At 28.4% G+C, this 21,494-nt stretch overlaps 1 protein-coding gene across 3 annotated transcripts in view; it reads left to right on the top strand.

Moving 5' to 3' along the window:
* Tlk (Tousled-like kinase) overlaps positions 1-21,494 on the top strand; it is a 179,509-nt gene that overhangs the window by 63,556 nt on the left and 94,459 nt on the right. For 2 of the 3 annotated variants that reach the window (XM_067271301.1, XM_067271299.1), the window contains one exon: positions 12,003-12,148. The gene's annotated coding sequence lies outside the window, so the exon portion shown is untranslated. Of the gene's footprint in view, positions 1-2,887; positions 3,039-12,002; positions 12,149-21,494 lie in introns of all 3 variants that reach the window. The other variant, XM_067271300.1, reaches the window with a different exon arrangement.

The following is a 21,494-nucleotide window of genomic DNA, read 5'->3' as shown; positions in this document are numbered from 1 at the left end:
ATATTATTAAACATTTGATATTCCTACTTGGACATATATCTTGAAAATTGACAAGTTTCTGGTGATTCCTTTTTTTTTATGTAATGGTTTGGTTTTATTTGATTATGGCAACATAACACATGGGTGATCTGCCAATAGTGTTGCCACCAGGCTAGTTTTACTCAGACAAGTCAGTTTTTAAATTTGTGGTCTGGATTGATTATTACTTTGTCTGATTTTCGTAGAAATTGTGAAATTATGATAAAACAAAATAAATATATAAAAATATTTGCGAGTATTTTATCTTAACGGTTAAAAACTTTAACTTTTCGCTCCCACCCAAACTTATCCCTAGGCTAAGAGTGACAGAAAATGTACATTTATAATTCTAACTTGCAAATATCTTTAGCAAATATTAAGTTTGTTCCAATACAAGTCTCTAACTGGTTTAAAGCTGGTATGTGCATTGTTCAGTTTTTGGCTGTAAAATGACATTGCGCATGCCTCGTACAGTTTCAAATTCAAACCAGTCAGGAACTTTTGTTGGAACTAACCTATTGTCCAGGTCAGCAATTTTGAAAAGGTGGCAACACTATTTGCCAATGGGGAAAGCCTCCCAGGAAGTTTTTTTTATTAGAAAGTGGCTCCTATTTAGACATTACTGATGTGAATAAAACCCAGAAAACTCATGGCCAACTTGTTGGTGAGGGAGAGGCATGAAACCATGACCAACTATTAGTTTTCAGTGGTTTTATCCACTCAACTACTGGTGGACTTCTAGGTAATCACTCTCAGAAAACTATTTAGAAACTGGTTGTTGTTTCTATCATGTGTTACTTCTTTTCAGCAAATAAGAGTTGAATGATTGACACTTGATCTATTATTATTTCATATTTTTATTTGATAAGATAGAAATGATGCAAAACAATGTGTAAATTCATTAAACAATTGTATTTTTGATATAATGCATTTTAGGAGATTCATTTTCATGTAGAGGTTGCAAATTTATCTACTTTTTTATTACTGGAAAAACAGTAAATTTCCAAAACATTACTACTGTACCAGTAAATTACTAGTAATTTTTAAATTTTGACTCCAAATTCAAAAATTAGCACACTAATGATTGTTTAGTTGCTAACTCAATGATAAGTTGGCAAGTAAACAATCTTTAATGCTCTTTGCCAATTGAATTTCCATTTTTTCTTTTTTCCTGTTTTGAATAACAAAAGTTTTGTCACCTGAGAAATAGAGTATAGTGTAATTTTTTAGTTGCTGTGAGTAAAATGTGGCCATTAAAAGCACTCATATTTAAATAAATGTATTTCATTTTGTCAACTAAAATCACTATTGATATCTAGGTATAATGGGTTAAGAAACAAACTGCCAAACTGTCCAATATGAAGCTGTAATATGATACTTTAAAAATTGTAAAGAACTATAAAGTAGTAATTTAATAGATAAATGATGTAAATTATTTTTACAATTTAAATAAAAATGTTTGATGCTTCTGTCTTTAATTTATAAAAATATAAATATAGGGTAGATGGACCAGTTTTGGCCAGTGTACCAGTTCTGGCCAGTGTACCAGTTCTGGCCAGAAAACAAATTTAACTTAAAAATATAATCACCACATATTCAAATCTGTCCAATGAAACAAACTTTTATTGTTAACTGTTCACACAGTTAACAATAAAAGTTTGTTTCATTTGTGATTATATTTTTAAGTTAAATTTGTTTTCTGGCCAGAACTGGTACTATATCGGCCAAAACTGGTACATCTACCCTAGGTGAAAGTTTACACAAATAAATATTTGGCTTAAAAAATTATCATGTATCAATTTATCAGTAAATATAACAAATTACTGATATATTTATCAATGCATTTTTTATCAGTAATGTAATCCCTATTTTCAAATATTCTAGTTTTTCTATTTTTGTTCAGTTTTACTTATGTTGTAATGACATCTGCAAAGAACTGCTAACAAAAATAAAATGAAAGAAATTGGGAAAAAAAAAAAGTTTGTGTGAGACTGTATTTTCTAAGCTGTGAACCAGCATCATGTTTTTGATGACCTTGAAAAAGTGCAAAATATATATAGTGATGGATTATGCAAAGGTTTTTTCCCCATACTAGCAATTTTTTGTTACTATATGCCTGTATGGGTTATACATAACCATGGATTATTCACATGAAATTATGGTAATTTATATTTATTATTGTATTCCTTTAAGGTTTTTAAAGGAAATCATCTATATGTAACTCAAAGTCTAATCATTAAATTGTTTATTTGTTCCATTTGTCACTTTAGGAAATTTTTAGAGTTTTGACAGTTAATTGATATTTGTGTTAGTCTGAAAGTATTTTAAATTGAAAATTATAACAGAAACTGTTCAATCTGTCATTATATTAAACATTTGTGCTGGAAGAATAAGGCTGTCTTATTATTTATAGCCTAAAACTATTCTTAATTGATAACATTAATCATAAAAATAAAAGTTTAAATAATTCAAAATTGAAGTGAATATGCTGTATTAACATTTTTGTCATAATTCAATAAGTTTATTTTTAAAAAGTATTTCTATATTTTTGTATTTTTAAATATGTACTCTGATTATGATCCTATTTAATGAGAAAAATTAAGAAGTTACAGACAGCAAGAAATAATGCTTTAGTTCAGTTTTCAGTTATTCTTCATATATCAATATTGAAATTACCCTTAATATTTCATGTAGTCTCATTTATTAGAGAGAATATATGTAGTGAATCATCATTGTTTTTATAAGGATTCATGCATTTGAACAGAAAGATCAATGGAATTTTGTTAACATGTTGTTTTGTTGAAGTATTAACTTCAATACCTGATATTTTCTATTATCATTTAGATTTATTCAAATTTATTCATTTCAGATCAATCATCTCAGCTACTGTAATTTTGTATGGATAACCCATGGTGGCATATAACTTTTGATGGTGTAAACCCTGCAGAAAATTGCAAGAACAAAAATAAACCTTTGTATAACTGTCTTTGGGGCAGCTGTCAAAAACAAGATAATTACTGGTATGCAGTTTAGATGTTGCCATCTCAAGCATTAAAATGTTGCTTTTTCTAGTTATATCTGACAGGAGATAAATTAATTTATTATCTAAAATATAAAAACCTAAACCCTATAAAGGATGGTAATTTGAGAAATAAAACAATCACTTCAATCCTCTCAGTGGTCTTTATTATTAATAGAAGTAATTAAATTACACCATATGCTGTTCTGATTCACATCCTCTTCAATAGTAACACAGAAAAAAAGGCACAAGTTTATTTTGCTTCACTTGTAGTTTGACTTGACAAACCATGAGAGAATCAAGATACAACTTTGTCATGCATTGCCAAATGATTTAATAATATCATACCATCCTGTTAAAATTTGGATACCATCATTTACATTCAGTTTATTTTTAGTATTGATTATTAATAAATATTCTTTAAATTTCCTTTTTTGAATATTCTAATTTTAGAAATATCAATATTATAATTGGTTTCTTTTACACATTTTTACCATGGTAAATTTACATATTTTAGTCTTATTGCTGCTAAATATTCTTTAATTTTTTTTCTCCCATTTTTCCTATACATATTTTCAGTTCTTGGCATGTACTGAACACTTAATTTCATATATAACTTCTGTTTCCTGAAAAAAATCAATTTGTTTCTTCAGACATATTAATCACTTAACTTATTCTTCATTATTTGAATCAATATAATCTTTCTCTTCTTTAATGTATTAGTACATTTTTCAAATATTCTTTTAATATGTCAAAAAGCATTGTATCATCCCATCAGGTTTTTATATATCCTTTAGATAATGTAGTTGACACTGACAAGCACAAAAAACACTTTCCTTACTTACTCCATCATTGTTTATTCTAAATTACAAATGCATTTCAGCTGCATGTCGGTTAATTTATAATGTAAATTTCAAATAAAATCTTATATTTAGAACATTTCTCTGTTTTTGAATCAATATAACAGCTTTTTACTACAGGATGGACTCTAAATTTGGCTAAAAACATTTAATTTAGAATAAACAATGCTGGAGTAAGTAAAGAACGTGTTTTTGTTTATGTCCGTGTCAATTGTGAACAGTTCCAGTATATTAAATAATTTAATTAATTAAAATAATTGAACTTGGTTAATTCAAAATTCAAGGAGAGTACAAACTAATTTGAATTAACCAATTTTATAGATAATTATTAAGTGATACAGGTACAGTGTACTTACTTTGGTTGTCATTACATTTTCTTGTTAAGCTTAATTCACACTGAGAATGAATTGCTGGCAAAAGCTTTTTGAGTGAATAACATCATTCATGACATCATTTCTGGCAAATTTTATCATTGTACAAATCAATCAGAAGTTTGAAACTGTCAAGTGTTTTACTAGTAAAAAAATTTTACTACCAATCAGTGCTATTTGTTGTCAGGTGTTTCTAGTGGATTTTTAAGAAGGTTACAAAATCATCACAAAAGACAGTTGACATTAAAACTAGCATTAAAAAATTGCAAATCACATATTTTAAACATTTTTTTTTTAGATGTCTTTCATGTTTTGTAACAAAGATGGAATAGTGGTTAAAAACAGAATGCTGGAAGTGCTTCATTTTTACTGATGAGGATTGTCTTGATTGTAAATGATTGGTTACTCAAAATTTGCAATTGCTTTTGGTGTTTTAATGATGTCTAGACCATTGCATTCACTTTTCACTATTTGCTCAGTGTGAATTAAGCTTTATTATTGTTGATGTTTAGTCATTCTATCTTTGAAAAGAAAACAAACAACAGCAAAATAAAATACAATTACAGTACTGTATTTCATTTGCAAAACTTTGTAATTTTTGTTTGATTTACATAATATACAAAATTTTCAAGATCACCCAGAGAATGGAAGATGTGATTTGTAACATTTGTTTGAGCTTCTACAAATTCTCTTATTTTTTCTAACATGTTCACAGCTTCTGCAGTTGTTGGTATAGGGATGTGTTTTGCATAATTATCAATAGATTCATTTTCATCATCATCTTCAGAAGACTCCATAACTTTTTTCTCCTCTTTTTCTTGGCAAACTCTTCCACTTTAGCCTGTATCACTGAACTACTTAAAGTTATGTTATGTTCTCATAATCATTGAAATCACTGTTAAGTGCATTTATCAATTTTAGGATACTGAGCTTCCCTCAAACATTTTCTGTTTGCACTATATGTAGCAAGAAATTTTATTGTACAAAAATAATTTTGCATTTATTTATCTGCAAGTGTAAAATGAGGGTTTAAAGTGGGTTGTATTTTTTACCAGAATGCAGTTATGTGAGGTTTATAGCATGGAGTCCAAACATGAAATTAAAATAAAGTTTTTATTGTTACTGCAAAAACATTTCACAAGATTTTTCTTTATTTTATTTTATTTATTTATTCATTTTTTAATATTTATTTTAATAAAGTAATCTTCTAAACAAAGTGTACAACATTATCACACTTTGCATGTAGTTTTGAAAGTTATCATGTTACTAATGTTTTCAGTCCACATCTAGGACCTTCCTCAGGTAGATCTTTTTAAAAAAGATTAATATTTATTTAATTTAATTTAAATATTCATTTCTGTATGTAATAATGTTAGAAATTGGCATTCAAAGTTTTACACTAGCTATTTCTAAGCAGAGTTAGGAGCTTTTCTTTTCTGTTTTTTCATACATTGGTTGCTTAGATCTGACTGTCGTCTTTTTCTAGAGCAGCTTTTAATGTATGGTGCTGGATTTCACATCCTTAAATATGGTCATTTGCAGACTAAAACATAAGGTCAAAAACATATAGCGTGCTGATTCAGTTGCATAGATTCCTCAACAGTGGATTCATTGAACTAAACTCATGTTCTTACTTTTCTGAGCTGTGTTTTTGCATATAAGCAGTTTCTGTATATGCTGTTGAATGATTTTTCCATTGCTACTTTTATGATCAGCAAAAACAAGAAGGGTCCCTTAAACGTCCAACTTAAATTGATTAACTAAATTTTTTACCTGTTTCACCAAACCACAAAACAACTGATTGCATGTTCTTATTTTTAAAACAAATTTCACTACACTAGACACATTAGCCAGAAGTAAATGTTTTTTAATTTGCCTATCATGGCATATTCATCATGATTGATTTTACAAGGTGAAAATGATACAAGAAAAGGAAGGATTTCCTTCCATCATTACCATCGTAGTGTAATATGTCTGGATTTTTCTTTGAAGCTTTCAATTTGCATTAAGTAATCAGTGACTGTTTGTAAGTTATAATATCTCAAGCTTGAAGATGAGAGAGAGATCTTTTAACTCCTGCAACACATTGCACATTAATCTTAAGTGTTTCATTAATATTGTTGTCATGAGATTTTTGACCAATCAAGCCTGTTTCTGTTTGTAGCATTTGCAGATGGTTAAAATGATCTTATAAAGCAGGGATCACCAAATTTTTTTCACAGTGGGCCAGATAACTGAGAGAATGACGAGCACTGGCTGTATAACTATTTTGTTCAATACAGCACACTGAATTCAGGTATACCTTGAGTTACATTGTTCTTGATTATATGTCGTTTGTCAAAAAAGTATATGGAAAAATAAAAATCAAGTTTAAGTCATTTTATTTGACTTTACATCCCTTCCACCACAAATATTGAAGTCGTAATATCACTAGAAAAGCGTTAAAAACACACAAAATCATATTAAAATATGTACAATTACAGTAAATGTTAATATAATCATCATAAATCCTGGAGAACAAAACATGAAAACATCTGTGTTTCTGTCTTGTCATCTTATTTAGTGGTCTTTAAGTGCTCATTAATGGTGTTTTCCACCATAGTTTCGACTTATGTCGTAACTACACAAGAAAATTTGACGTGCATTGTTTTTTGACTTATGTCGCTTCTCCTCGAACCAATTACCTGTACACAAAAAATAAAGAAAACCAACATATTTATTTACCAATACACAAACACAAGCACTGCAGTAAGCTCATAATCACTTTTCTTAGAAACTTCATGGCAGGTACTTATATAAAAAGTGCTCTGATATCCAAAGTTGCAAAAAATTGCAGAATTTTTTATTTCAAACTGTTTATCTAAAAATTATATTACTGTCAGATGCAAAAATCAGATTGGACTAATTTTGGCATTTTTACTTACACTTAATTTAATTTTATTTACATAGTAAGTTTATCCACAATTTGTGATATTTTTATATAAATACAAGGGCAGTTTTTCAACTTCCAATGGTATGTAAAACAAAGAATAGTGTAAATAACAAAATGAATTTATTACCAAAAGTTAGGTCAAACGTGGTTAACTTTTTGACATAATCACCAAGAAGATCGATGCATTTGTCATATCTGTGGACAAGCTTTGCAATCCTCTCTTCATAGAATGTTGCCGCCAGTGACTTGAGATGGGCCTTAACATAGTTTTGAAGAATGTCATTAGTCTCAAACCTCTGCCTTCCTAGCCACATTTTCAGTTCAGGAAAGAGGTGAAAGTCTTTGCACATTAAAGGTGTGAAGACTTCCACCCAACATATAGCCCGATTTGGCACCAAGTGACTTCCATCTCTTTCCTGAACTGAAAATGTGTCTAGGAGGGCCGAGGTTCAAGACTAATGATGATCTTCAAAACAACGTTAAGGCCCGTCTCAAGTCACTGCAGCATCATTCTATTAAGAGGGGATTGCATCCACAGATATGGCAAATGCCTCACTCTTTACAGTGATTATGTCAAAAAGAAACCATGTTTGTACCTAACTTTTAGTAATAAATTCATTATGTTATTTACACTTGTCTTTGTTTTATGGGCCATTGGAGGTTGAAAAAAAAACTGCCTATGTAATTATATTTTAGCTCATTTGTGGCATAGTATGGCAATGGGCTGGATAAACTGACCTTGCGGGCCATAGTTTGGTCACTCCTGTTATAAAACATGGTACCAGTGCATGTCTGAAATTTCATTTTTTGCAAAATGTTATTAACAATGAAGTCAGCTGTTATCTACATTAGTTTAATCAATTTCAATATATACATTGATTTTGAAAACAGGGACGCTATCATGCAAGCACAAAGAAAAGGAAGTTTAAAATGTTTGTTGTTTTGTATTGTATCCAAAGTTTTTTGCTTTATGTTTGAGCCAAAGACAAAGATAGATATAGGCAATACCTGAAAATGTTTATAAAACTAATTAAAATAGCTGATAAAAAGATAATTTAATGAAGTTTCTTGCTTTTTCTTAATATAAATTTTATATTCTAAAAGTAATCATTTCAGTTTTAAAAGATTAAACTACTTTATTTAAAATTAATATTTTTTGTTTGACATTTATATATTTTTAAGATCAAATACCATGTAATTTATTATATTTAATTTCAGAAGCATTATAAATTTGTTGGAATTTATCAGTATAAATAGACTATAAATCACATTATCTTACTGATGATAGCAATTAGTTATAAAAAACCATTTTGGATTTTCAATATTGGGAAAGTATAACATATGATGGAATTTATGATATCATTGCCCAACTTTGTGATTCTATATTGCATAAGTTGTTGATGTGTTGTAACAAAAACATATCATTATTATGAAAAAAATAATGCTTCACTGAAATTTTTCATTGTACTCTGCTAAGATTTCATTTCTTTTTGAATAAAAAAAAAACAAATTATTAAAATTCTATAGCCATCCTTGTGTTTGAATTTTGTTATTCTCTGGGATGACATAAACTCCTTTCTTGTTGGTTGTTGTCAGGGTAAAAATCTTATTTGGTTTACTTACAAATGAGTCTGTCCCAAAATAATGTCATAATGGTAAATAAGTAGTGTTATTACTACCATGGAATCCATCAGAATGAGAAATAGGTTGGATTTAGACAGTATTATTTTACACAATTTCAAAATAATGCAGTTTTATAGTATACATTATCATATATAAAAAAATGAAAATTTGGCTTAGTTCATACTGATGTAAACTTAAATTATTACAAATATTACAACATAATATAAATTTATTAAATTTATAAAACAGCAGAAAATGTTATAAGGTGATCACTTCAAATTTATTTCTGGAAATAACATTATAATGTTGTTATAAAAAACAGCATATCCTGCAAAACTACAAAATCTAGGTTATTAACAAATTTGGATTTGTGCATCATCTTCTAAGAAACTTTTATAATTCTATTGCATATCCAGGGTTATATATGCATCCACATTAATAAATTGTTGCATAAAGTGTTGGTGAATTGAAAAACAAATTTTTCTTTTTCTCCAAAGCTTCTTAATGTGGGATATGCCATTTTTCCACCAAACCTCGCAGTTGTATTAATTTCATAAATAAACAATTACTATAAAAATTTCTGATAAAAGCATTAACAGTTACAGATTATTTTTTAAAAATGCTTAATATAGATTGGTAAAACTAATCAGATAATATATCTTATCACTTATTGATGGGGAAAAGAAAACTAAATTAATAGAAAGAACAAATATGGAAACAGAAGTATTGATTGATATATTAAGAAAGAAAGTATAATTAATTTTTATTAAAATGTATTTTTTTAAGAATGTATGTTTTGATAATTACAAAATTATTTATCAAAATATTCAATATATAAAATTTAAAAAAATAGATTTACTGCCAGCATTTACTTTAAAATCTTATAAATTTAATTAAGTAGAAAAACACAAATTTCATTTGTATATAAGTATGTGTAAAAAATGTGTTCTCTTTTTTCTTCCTTGTCCTAGCTTTTCTATCAATCAGGTGTTGTTGTCATTGCTTTCAGATTTTAGCCTTTAACCCTCATATTCACGAACATGAGTTAGAGTTAGGATTAAATCTTGAGTTAACCAAACACTGTTTGCTTTACTTTTAGTACATGAATACTCATAGGTTAATTTTTAACTCTAACTTGTGTTGGTGAATATGGGGGTAAGACTGTCACTTTGTTTTTGTTTTTATAGATTAATCTTTGTATTTAGTAAAGTTTATTTAAACATTTTTAAGTGTTGTTAATCTTTTTTTGACCATAGGTGAGCAATCATTTGTAAAAATGATGAACGAAATACAGCAGTATCTTGGTACTCAAACAGTTCAGTATTCTAATAGAAATTTTTGGAAAAATCACTCAGTCCTCAGTTGAACAAACACAATTCGCTAGAACAAATTTTTGATTAATAACATATTCATTGGAAATAAATTATTGATTACTTTAATAAACATATTTCTCTTAGTAACAAAAAAGAAGAATATACTTTTGCTAACTTTTGGAACCTAACCCCATGTTTTGTATTAGTCCTTTCTTTTGTACAGCACTGATTTACATAACACTGCATTTTTTCAGAATGTAACTACTGTGTTATAAGAGGACTTATATCTATATATAAGTACATGTATGTGTGTGCATGCTTTTTTACATTACAGTAAATAAATAAATATTATATTAAAATAAATAAAAGAAAAAAAATCTTATAAAATTTAATCTAATACAATTTTTTAATATGTGGCTTTTGTGATCATATAAAAGTCATCTTTCATAGTATTATTAAAATCATTAAATATTTTATGAATTTACTGTGTTTAAATTTATTTGGTTTTTCTTTCAAAACTTTAAATTCAGATTGGTATAATTTATACATACTTAAAGCATATGTTCTTCATTACATGGTCTTGAAAATTATTGACTAATTCCTAAAAATATCTCATGTTGTTGATATAAGTAAATATATTCATTCGTCAAATATAAACTTAATATAGACTTATTACTATAAATAATTCAAATGAGATTCTAAATGTATTGATATATTTTTCAGTTGTCTTTAATTTGTGAATATTATATTACTTTTAACAGAAAGGAAACTAAATAGTAAAATATCTAAAGCTTTTATGTAATATAACTAATTTAATATTTATAATATATTTTTAAAAAAGACTAAAAATGAAGTAAAGTATTTCAAATGTATATTTTTGATAAGACTATGTCTCGTCTCTAAAATCACATTGCTGTCAATGGCTGCACACCTTAGAGGTATGAAGGAGTACAGTACATGTCAAGAGTTGCAATTTGGCAGAGAGTATTTGGTGTCCAAATCATGCACATATAAAATAAACCAGACCTGTAGGTAGTCAGAGTCAAAATAAAAGACAAAACTGGGAACCAGGTCAAAATAAAATACAAAATGCTGAGACTGTTTCTACAGTCTCAGCATTTTGTATTTTATTTTGCAGGTATATTAATTAACTATAAAAGCTTGTTACTAACACAATTTAAAATAATTTCATTACATTTAAATTTATATGGATAATATAAACACAGACAACTAAACCAATATTAACAACTATGTAATTAATAAATAAAGAAAATATTTACTGACATTTTTGTCTATTTACAATAGACATCATCAGGTATATATGCCAGAACAAAAACATCTTATATCCATAAACCGTTCTCAGATATTCCTCACTAGATGACACGGATATGAGCTAATTAATGATAATTAAAGTGGCATTAATGATAATTTAAATTAAATATGTTATCTGTGTCAAAATAATTATTTTGAAATTGATTTATGTCATTAAAAATCATTCTTTGATGGTTTTAAATAATATACATATATATTTTGTTTGGGATATAATTTTAAAATGTATTTGATTTTAAATTGTTAGCGCAATGTGTTCTATTTACGTTGACAATTTGAACATGTAAAATGTGTTCGATTTTTATATTAGGATTTGAGTTTTTTCTAATATAGTAATAATTTGTTTAGTATGATAATGTAAAACTGATGCCAAAACTAAATTAAATATTTACTTATCTTTTGCTATTAAAGATAAAATAACATACATTTAGAAGTAAACTTTTGAAAAGTTACATTTTACTCCTGAATGAAGTTTTGTTATGACCTCAACAGTAAAGAATAGTAGCAATAGTCTTATTTTTGTTTTGAACATTTCAGATTACTACCTGAACAAGGATTATTCAGAAGTTCATCCAGAATACAATACTTGCATTGTTGGTGAATAAAATTTGTATAGAAAAACATACTTTCGTCAAGAAAATCATGTACAGTATTACTAAGAATGCAGTATAGAATGTATCTTTGTAAGTTTATCTTAACTATTCTATATATATTAAGAAACTTATTATTATAATTAAATATGAATAAACAAAAGCTGTTAAGGTTACCAAAATCATTTATTACAAAATGTTTTAAGATTTTGTTTGGACAAGCTTTCAGCATGTGTGTAAATCAAATATAGAATAATGAAATGGAATATAATATTCACTTTTATAACCAATTAAAATGGAGGTTTATTCATCCAAAAACCTCCATTTCAAGTGGTTATATAAGTGAATGATTATATCCAGCAAATATTTTTAGTTTTAGCTTCGTACTAAATAGAATATATTTTTTAAATTTACAAAAATTAAGAATTTACAACATCTTGCCAAATTACATAAATATAATAATCATATACAGTTAGTATATAATCTTTGATAATGAAATAAAGAATTAATTATAATTTTATATAAATATAACAAAATACAGAAACTGGAGGAAATGTCAGAAAATAAATTCATACCTTAAAAATTAACCTAATTTGATAGTTCTTCATCACTTGAGTCTCAACAAATGAAGACCTATCAGTTAGGTTGAAAATGTTTGTTTCATTAAACCTTTTACTGGATTGATTTTTAAGGTGTAAATTTATTTTATTTATATGAACAATTTTCAAATTGCTTTTGAAGATTATTATAAGATAATGATCATTTTATTAATTTAATTTTGTTTTATTCTTTCAACTAATATTAAACATATACATTGATTAGTCTTTCTGTTGATATTAAAATACAGATTTTGTTGATGACAAGCATATTTTTTGATAAATGATACTGTACAAACTGTTTGTAAATTAAACAATAATAATATTTACTTCATCCAGCAATAAAATTACAAATGAACAAATGTTTTTGAGTCACTTAATGACTCATCTTCAGGTTCAAACATACCTAATAATCCTCACTTATGGGCATTCCATGGATTTACAATAATTTTTAACTTGAAATTAACCAAAAACTTTTAAAAACATAAATATAACTCATAATAAAATTTAAAATAAATACAAATAATAGACATAAGAACATAATATAACAATAATAATATGAATAACATATGTCAAACTATTAGTGTTTTAATATGCATTTTCATGCATTCAAAATAGATGCCATATTCCTTAGTGATGCACTATCCCATTTTGCTAGCTTTGTGTATCTCCAGAATCTTGGTGAAATTGTCCTAATTTTTTTGTCCTTTGCCTATCAGACTATCTTAGCACCCAACTAATCAACAGTGTTGTCTTCCTGAAATGTAAATGAGAATAATGCTGTAGATAATTTTGGTTTAAGTATGTTGTATCTATGTTTCTTTATGTACTGATCAAGGGGTCTAGATGTGTAGCCCATATAATTACAGCTATATCAAATCTACTTTCCAATGCTGAAATCATATACTGTACAGTACGTGCCTATCTTTTTTTTCCATACTTTGTTCTGTGCCATTTCTTAACAGATTGTAGATAGTTGGTTTCTGTGATGTACTTGTCTAATCATTCTATCTTGGGCAATTTGCTGATACATGAAATTCTCGTTAATTTGAATTTGGATAGTTCAAAATTTTGTTAGTTTGTCCTGGCTGGGTATATAGAGATTTTCATGTTAAGGAATTTGGTTAGTTTGAAATATAGCTACTTCGTAATTCAAAGTGATAATTCTGTCTAAACCGTGATATGTGTACATTAATTTGTTTGTTTAGATCAAAATGCCTCCATGCTATAAGTGAACAACAGAGTGCCAAGAACAACTCCCTGGTCAATATGGCTTTGCTTTTACAGTAACTCATTTTTGGGTGTCTCCTCATGGACTACTACTTTTTTCTCTTATTTCATAAAATTTGACTGGGTTTCAGGGTTGCAAGATTGAGCTATGAGTATTTGTAAGGCTCTAGGCTATTACTTTTTGGGCCACTTTAAAAATAATTTGGGCTACATTCAAGGAATTCTGTTTTACTTTTTATAAAATCTATGTGGTGACCTGTGAGGTTCTCACTAGACACATGTCATTTACCTTTAGTTATTTATATTATTATTATTATTTAATTAATTAATTAACGAAAATTGCATTCCGTATAAGTAGCCATATTCCATTTGCTTAATAAATTACATCAGTTACATAGCATTTGACATATTATACAGAAATATATAAATCTTGTATAATTTGGCATCACAAATATTTCACCCCCAGAATTTCAAACTAATGAAGATTTTTTGTAAATGCCATGATGAATTATGGCATCAACATCAGAAGATAAAATGTAAAACCCTGTAGCCTCAATTAAGAGGTCATCTCTGAGAATGAAATTTGTTTTTTGGATTGTCACTGCTGATTATAGACAATGGATTTGTGAAGACATTTTATATCTTCAATATATTTTTACATGAAATCTTTATTTGAAATATTTAAAGACAAAAATAAATCCTATGAAACTATGGTACCAAAGATAAACATGCTACTTTTTAAATAATTTTACAGGAAACATAATTGGTATAATATAGATAGTAATGATTTAGGGCATTTATATCAGGCAATTGTTTGGTTGCCCAGTATATTCTGGTAGTCATTTGGCTTAATATATAACTATTGGTTTTATATATTGATAATTGAATGTAGATAGTTTTTGTAGAATAGAAAAGATAAGAAAATTTCAGCTTGTTTTATACAGGAGGTAATGTCTGCTTCATTAAGATGAAAATTACATTAATAACTGGATATTTTTCAATATATAATGGAAATATACAAATGAGCTGTTCACAGGCCAAATTAATTGTCTCCCTTAGTATATATCCTTGGAATAATCTTTATTATTTTTACATTTTTCACATAACTAATTTTATATCATTACATTAAAGGTACACTTTAATGTAATGATATATAAAAATATATTCTATAATCTTTATTTAAATTTAAATTTTAAAAAGAATTTTTTTTAAATTTATATAGTGGGTGATTGGTTAACGAACAGTTTGGACTACGAACAAATCAGATAACGAACACTTTTGCAAAAGATTTTTATGTTCAGACAATGAACACCTCACAGAACAAACACAAGAAGAAGCGATGTAAAATAATGAATACCGATCGATTTTCCCTTGTCTTCAGGCAATGACTTTGGGAGACATCGACATTGATGCTCAACCTAATATATACTGATCGGATAGTATTCCTTCAAACTTTGAAACTCTTATAATTCCAGCCTTTTATTTTTCTGACAGAATGAATTTTTTTATAGTATTCACGAGACTGTCGGATGGGCACTCGTTAAGTTTTATGTTGGTTTTTATTTTCAAAAGGTGAGAGTATAGTGGCAAAGATAGAGAGTGGGCAGATGTCTGATGTTGCTGGGCAGTATGGCTTGAACAGGTCTACAGTAGGTCACAGTTCAGTCTTATCTAAAAAATATACAGTATAATCAAGAAGACTCAAGCAGCTAAAGGAGTAACAAAAATCACATCTGAGAAATAAAGAATATTGAAGAGCTCATAATGGAACCTGAAACTGATCTGACAACAGAACATCAAGAACTCTTGAATGAAAAACACCAAGAAACTCGGTGACATATGTTTTCTTATGAAAAGGAGGATTAATGCCGATAGCTGCTATTAAAGATTTTTTGAAGAAATAGGAGGATGTCAGAACAACAGTCTTAGAATGGCATCTAAACCAGGTTGAGGTTAATAGGCTTGGGGATCTCTACAATTACAATGCTATTAATTACTTCTGAAAAATCATGGAGAAGAGAGAAAATTCAATCGACATTGGACAGATTCTTTAATGCCTCACAAACAGAAAAAAACATGACTGATAAAAATGCAAGACTGTGTATATATGTATATTTATCATTACATATAAATAAATGTAGTAAGAAAGTATATGATTTTTTATTTTGGGGGTCTCCAAAACGGATTAATCAAATTCCCATAAAAATCTATGGTTAACAAACAATTCGGATAGCAAACACAGTCTTGGAATGGATTATGTTTGTTAACCAATCATCCACTATATTATCAGTTTCTCTACTTTTTTTTTTTGGAATTAATTGATTCAGCAAATGAGCAACTCAAATTTTGATGTGTTAGCTTTAATGTTCTATTTAGTTGGGTAGTGATGTGGGAAAAGACCAATAGGTGATATAAGGGACAACTTAATGGAGCTCATACATGTCCAAAGTCAGCATGGGACATGTGCGATTGGTATGATTTGTTATGGCTCCACACAGAATGGTTTGAGTTTAAAGCTGGTTTGATCTTTCTGTAATTATCATTCAGTTTTCTCAATGGAAGTGTTGATTTCCACAGTACAAAATAGAAGTGTACTGTGGAATAAAATAAATTACGCTATAAAAAAGTTTATAGTGTAACTATGACATCCTGCATGTATTTTTTCTGCGATATAATCAAAGATATTGTCATTTTTGTATGTTCACAAAGTACCTTTTCATCCACTCATAACTGAGGATACTGATGATGAAATTTACCATTAATCAATCTATCCCTGTAGATCATACCAATTTTTTCTCTGTAACATTTTTTTTAAAAGTATTTTCAATGTCACTAAACTACTTTTTATTAGTAAAATGGAATATACCATCATTATTCAACTCTGAAAAACTTTCTTCTACTAATAAATTGCTCATAATGTAGTAAGAAGATATATTGTAATTTGCCACCTTTGGTCTTCCTGCAAATATCTGGGATGCATGCATTAAATGCAGTGCCCTCATTACATGCACTTGCATTCAGCTGGGCCATATTGTAAGGCATTCCAGAAGAGGCAGAAGTGAACATAAATGCTGAAGATTATATTCTTTTTGACCAAACCATCAAAATTGAAGTAAACAGAAATACTGTTCTTAGATAGTTGGAGCAACAATTCCCAATGCAATGAAGACAATGTTGTTGAAATAACAACAGAAATATCAAGAACAGGAAGGAAAGAATCCAATTCAGTCATTTTCTAGCTTTTTATTTGCATTAAAATAAAAAATTATTTTCTATTTAAGATGACAGAACATTCATGCAATGCATTACAAGAAGTAATTGAAGAAACTGAAAGAAATCTTAAAGCAAAAGCATTTACAGACAGATGTGTGCACTTATTTCACTTTCACTTCATAAATTCCTTAAAGTGTATGCCTCTTATTACAATTATATCAGTCTATTTGTTAAAATGTTAGTTTAACTTTAAGCTGAAATACAATACAGATTATTTTCCTTAATACAGTCCTCTGTTGTGTAAATTAAAATTGCCATAGTCAACAAAAGACAAATTAAAAATAAGTAATCTTTTTATATTGTAATTTTGCATTTTGTCCTTTGCTATTACAGATAAAGTGCATAGGCAATTGAATTTCCATTTTTAATAGATTTTAAGGCAAATTCTCTGTTAAGTGAAAATCTCTTTATAACAGGAAACTTTTACTCCTAAACATCTCATTTTATAGAGACTCTTTTTTGTATTTTAAAACAATGTAATCTCTTGTGTTTTCAGTTTGTGATACTTAGATTCAAAATCTTTTTATTTTGTTTCAGGCAGTAATCATATTCCTTCTTTTATCTAACAATGGCATAGCTATCACAATAATCATTATTATGTGTATTGAATAAAAGAAATGAGTGGTGATAAGAATATGTCATGAAATTGAAAGTATTCTTTAGTGCCAATGACGAAAGCTAGGTGTACAGTACATGATGATTCAACTAAGGGAAATTAATTTTTTATAGTTAGAACTGAATTTATAACTACCTTGAGATAAGAATTCCCTATTTATCTAAAATTTGCAAGATTGTTTTTGATCTAATCTGATTTAATAAAAACGAGCATACTTTGTAATTAATGTATTCTTCAATTAAAATGAATTTGGAGTTTTTTAATATTACAACTTAGGGACTGAATTTAATATTACAACTTAGGGACTGAATACCTTATATCCTAAGTTACTGTTGCATGGCATGTTCAATAGAAAAACGGAACTGGACTTTTTGGTTGGTTTTTCGACAAGGAATCACGTGATATGATTATTATATGCAGTTTTAATCATCATGTTTTATTTTAGTATCTCTTGATACTAAAATAAAACATGATGATTAAAACTGCCATGATGATTAAATATGACATGATGATTAAATACTGTCAGTTATGGACTATGTTTGTACTCAGAAGTCTTAATACCTGCAATTTCGTAAGAAAGAAAATTATACCGCCCACCAAGCCCATGAAGTTCCCTTACAGCCTGCATCCAGAATAGGTTGCTCATCACTGGTTTATGTCTTGAAGCAGTAACCATTTTCTTGTTTCAGTTGGTATAAGATGGAAAGCCTACTTAATTCTGGAATTCGATGCAGTTTCAGCTTTTACAGTTTATATCATTCGGATAATTTTACGATAGCAGTGAGATGCTGTATCGTATGATATGAGCTCCAATTCCAGAAAATAAAATAAGAGCGGATTACTAATTTTAGATTTATAAATCTTTGAATATTTCTCATGAAATTTATAATAATTGCATTGTTTGTATTACACTATTTCGATCTACCGTATTTTATGGACTATAAGACGCTACAGACTATAAGATGCACCTTAATTTTTAAACAATTTTTTTTAAAAAATACCTATAAGACGCTACGAAGTATAAGACGCACCTGAATTTTGGAGGCAATTTTTTGAAGAAAAAAATGCGTCTTATAGTCCGTAAAATACGGTAATTAAGTAGCTTTCTTTAAAACAGTAGAGGCTATTTACAGTTTCAGACGTCTAACAGAAAGTTCTAACGGTAAGAACATCCTATTTATTCTCAACTTCATAAATTTCAGTAAGGCATGTGATTCAATTAATGGTAAAAACTCATAAATCTTGAGCATTCCTGATGTTTCAACTACTGTATATAATTAGAAAAGCAATCACAACTCCGTACTCAAACTTTGAGAGTTTTTTTTAATGGCCATGTTCTAACTAAATCCCTTGAATTGATGTTAATGATAATTTTATCCAAGTGTTTTGGCTAAATCAAGTAACTCTCTTAATAAATAAATTGGCCAGGGTGACAGTAACATATAAAAAATATTTATTGGTTTTGATTTTATGAATATTTTCGTAATTCGCCCGTTTCACCTCAAAGAACACAACATTCTTTAAGGCTGATGTCAAGACGGACAGGCACATGAAATAAAAGGTCGACTCCACTGTAAAGGCTGTTTGTGTTCCTGAGGTGTTGATAAGACAAAATATGAAGACATCTATGGCTCTTCTAATTTTGTGAATAGTTTTTCATATAATTAATCATTTCTTAATTTTGAACTTCATCTGTATAGAGCTCACTTTACCGATAAAGTTCATATCACAAGCGGATAAAAATGACAGTATTTAAAAACAAATGGATAAAGAAAGAACAAAACTTTACATTATCTGGATAAAGATGAAATTTTAAGCCCATCTATCATTGTTTGGATAGAACTGAATATAGATGTTACCTTCCTATGGACATGAGCAATTTATTTTTATTAGCCAGTACTTGGATATCTGTCTGGTCTGAAAATTTTTCTCTAATTTCAAGCCAATCTGAGTATTGGCAACGATTTTTTCGTGCCTATGGTAAACTCCTTGAAAACATTTGTAGTGTCTAGTTAATTATATTAATGTTATATTAATAAATACAATTGAAGACAAAAATAAACATATGTTTTTTTAAAGTCCTAGCTCTATCCAATTAAGTCAGAGATATTACAGAGAATTTTTATCACTCATCGATAATATTTTCAGAGTTCTCAAGAATTGTGGAAAGAAAACAACTGAGCCTACTTTGGATTGACAGGACACACGCCCAAGGTGAAATTAAGTTTGGCAATTTAAATTATCAAGTTTGACTGATGATGATGTGCTAATTGATATTGACATTGTTCCAATCCAAATTCATTTTGATACATCGAGTGTTATGGTTAAGTTTGAAGCCAATACGGAAGAAATAACAGCAATGGATGTGTTTTAGTGTAGAATTTACATACTGAAAACTTTAGGAATGCTTTTGAAAATGTAGAGAATCTCCGACTTTTAGACTAGCTAATCGAAAATAGTGTGAATGACATAATTACAAGAAAACGAAAAACATTTAGCATTGGCAGAGAACTCTATAATCTGGAAATCACGAACGGTATCTCCTCCGACTAAAATTAGGCTATATAATACAATATACAATTTTATCGACAAATGGATTGTTTGCATAAGAGTTATCTTGTATCAACGTATTCGATGATAAATATTTGTGAAAGAAAACTCATAACTAACGAAGGAGAGACTGACGACAGTAAGAATGTACTGTATAGACCTGAATTTGAAAATTGCAGCCCAATTAGCATTTTTCCTATACAAACCACTAGATAAGGTATCTTTGTCTAATGTGCACAAATATAAAATTCAACAACTAAAATACTTAGAGTTAAAAATGAAAATTGCGATATACGATCTGAGATGAGAAGAGAACTATGACTATAAAACTAACTTGGAAATCCTGCTAGAAGTCCATCTACTCTGTTTGCCAACATGGAAAAACAAAGTTTTTGCACCTGGTTTTTTCTGGAGAATCTTCCAAATGAGTATTTCTGATTTTTAGTTCTCTACATAACAGTTGATTGCCACAGGAAAAGAAGAACAAAAATTCGGTTTGTGAAGTATATTCTGTTAATTAATAGACAAATAAGGAGATTTGGCACATTTTGGGAGCATGCCTGAAACAAACAGGACTGGAACCATAGGTGTAATGGTTTAAGATGTTCAACTTAGGGACTGAATTTAATATTACAACTTAGGGACTGAATACCTTATATCCTAAGTTACTGTTGCATGGCATGTTCAATAGAAAAACGGAACTGGACTTAAACTATTACACTTATACCATCCTAAACTATTACACCTATAGATATTAATCTGTACTTCCCTATATGCAATAGTAAACAAATGAGGATAACAAGGAATTTCACTAGCATGGATTTGTTATCTACCTTTAAGTTTTTTTTATCCAAAGTTATGGAAATTTTCATGCGGTTTCTAAGCTAATTCCAATCTTCGAAAAGAAATTTCGCCTAATTTCCTATTTGTTCCAATTTCAGAGGAATCTTTTTGACTCCTCTGAAAATTGACATAAATTTGGCCATAAAAATGAACTTTTTCTTAATGTCTTTGTTTTTTTGGTGTATGGTTCAGATATCGAACCTAGTATATCAAAGTGAATTTTAACAAATTAAATAAAATAATTGTAGCTTTAATATACCCAATAAATAATAGCCATCCCTTGATTAACGTGATTAATCAATTCTTGGATGCTTGATGCTACTGCATATAT

The sequence above is a fragment of the Centruroides vittatus genome, unplaced genomic scaffold (assembly GCF_030686945.1).
Source record: "Centruroides vittatus isolate TY-2023 unplaced genomic scaffold, ASM3068694v2 contig_393, whole genome shotgun sequence".
Taxonomy (NCBI): Eukaryota; Metazoa; Arthropoda; class Arachnida; order Scorpiones; family Buthidae; genus Centruroides; species Centruroides vittatus.
This window is presented reverse-complemented; position numbering and strand designations above follow the sequence as displayed.